Below are 2,350 nucleotides of genomic sequence, written 5' to 3'. Positions count from 1 at the left end.
AAAAAAAAAACAGGTAACAAGACATATCCTGTTTAATCATTTGTTGCATAGGGAATAGCATACATCTTAGTTAAAATCATTCCTATACTTGGGCAAAACATTTACCACCACCTATTATGGTCTCCTACGTGCATCATTGCTGAAACATTTCAAGATAACTTAATTTTATACCTGTACCCCTCCCACTGTGCAGGCCCAGCTGCTTACCAATACTAGTTCCCCCAGCAGAGCCAGCTTTATGTGAATCCATGTTGGACGAGGTCCTACGTTAATAACTTTATAGTAAGAAACTGATTTCCAAGTGAATTATGGAAATTATCATAGAGAATAGTTTCAAACAGACATTTCTTTTTAAAAAGTGACAGTAAGATGAATTGTAAAAATGTTTCTTTGATGTTAATTGTGGGAAGGGGTGGACTGTTTTTCTTTTTTATTCTCTACCATTGGGCCTGACAGAGCGCTACCTGCCAGTTACCATAGTGGTCACCATTAAAGAAACCTCTTCAAGTTGGAAAGGGACGTGAACATGAGCCATGAGAGAGATTTAAAAGACCCCTGTGCTTGCAGTTAATGCCACATGATTATCTGTGCTTCAGATGTCACAGAAATCTTAAAGGGATTTTAGCACCATGTAGATAACGTCTTTTGTCCTGCTTTGTAAAGTGCTGCTATAACGTATTAGTAGGTTCTCGTGTCTCTAGATTACCACCATGGCTGGGCTGCTGGAAGAAAGCACTGTTCTGTTCACTCCAGTCTCCTGGCAGAGTCTGTTGATCTATAGACTTCTGGGAGGCCAGTGGGTTTCTGCTAATAACCAGGTCTAACTTGTTGCCAGATTCTGCTATGAGTGGTACGACCAGGCAGCAGTCAAAGTCTCTCGTTCGGACGTGATTAACCTGCAAGGTGAAGAAGAGCCATTTTCAATGGCCATTGCAGCCACGAATCTCAAACCCAGAGGCAGCATGGTTAATTTGAAGGTAGACAGTGCAGAGAAGTCCTCTCCTCCTTGCTTTGACTATACAGTGACACGGCTGTTGCCTCACTGTTCATCCTCTGCAACTACCTCTAAGAGCCCAAGAGCTAGACACTGTCCTACTCTTCCCACACTGAGGAGATCACCTCACCAAAGGGAGTCTCCTGTTATTATTGCCCCAGTTTACAGCTGAAAAAAGCAAAGCCAAGAGTGGTTAATTGCTGTGCCTCAGAACAGCAGTCGGGAAGGTCTCCCCAGGATGCAGTTACTGGCAGCTTGGCAGATTCCAAAGCCTGTTCTCTTAAGTGATGCTGAGACCTGGAGTAAGAATCACTCGCCCCCTCCTCAGCTTATACAGGCACTATGCACTCCAATTCTCTCTGAACTTAGGGCCTCACATGTGCTAGACAAGGACTCTACAACTGACCTATATTCCCAGCCTATGTTCCAGTCCTCCCCCTGACTTCCCATTCTCTCTCTCATCTTGGAAAGCAAGTATTGGCCACTTAGATGGACTGGTAGTGACTGGCCCAGCTGTGAAACCCAGGCGCTCTCTAGAGCCCTCAGCTCTAGTACTCCTTGGCTGTTAGCAGCAGTTAACTACTCTGATACCTACTGGTCCTTTAACCTTACTGCTCTGATGTGACAGTAACCATGGCAAAGTTTGCTGCCTGGGCATATGGAGAACACCCTTTCCCAAGGCCCAAGCCAGTGGCTAGAGATAACACTTCTGGGTATCTTTGCCTCTTAGCAGGCTGCTCCTGCTTTTCCTAATCTTCAAAGAGCATTCAGACGTTTGCCCTCAAACTAAAGTGACCTGTGCCCTGTCTCCTAGTATATACTGCTAGTGTCACCTTTTTCTTCTTGACACTCCATTCCTGTCTATGTGACTCAGGGACAGAAGACAGGTTCTGCCCCTGTCTGGAATCCACAAGTGAGCAACATTAAACTATTATGGTAGTGCATTAAATTTGTACCTTCCAACTGAAGACCCAGGGGCTTCCGTAGGCCTAGTTTTCCCCAAAGATGCTGGGGAAACCAAAGGATCAGTTCCCAGACCCAGGTCCATGGTCACGTAACATAAACAGGACATGGATTGAAGAGCCACCAGGGCCTCTTCTATAAATATGTCTCCCACATGAAGTCCCCGAGTTGTCAATGAGACAACTCTGACAACTCATTAAACCTCTCCAGATCAAGGCCCAACTCCCTCTCAGTGTCTGTTAGTCTGGGGTTGCTGGCTGCTCTGGCACTAGAGCCTAAACTAAGCTTAGGGTCTTCAAAACTTTGTTTCTTATGACACTCTGCTCGGTCCTACTGTAACACTGTTCACTTCTAGTCCTTTCCTGTCTTCTTGCCTCTTGTCTTTTAAACTCT

General features: G+C 45.3%; 1 pseudogene; it reads right to left on the bottom strand.

Annotated features, from left to right (window-relative positions):
* Window positions 1-6: 6 nt before the first annotated feature.
* Window positions 7-899, bottom strand: LOC103728531 (annotated as a pseudogene).
* Between the last annotated feature and the right edge of the window lie 1,451 nt (window positions 900-2,350).

This window comes from Nannospalax galili, unplaced genomic scaffold (genome assembly GCF_000622305.1).
Source record: "Nannospalax galili isolate Female #2095 unplaced genomic scaffold, S.galili_v1.0 C49586991, whole genome shotgun sequence".
NCBI lineage: Eukaryota > Metazoa > Chordata > Mammalia > Rodentia > Spalacidae > Nannospalax > Nannospalax galili.
Note: the sequence above shows the minus strand (reverse complement) of the source record. Positions and strands in the feature narration are given on the sequence as shown.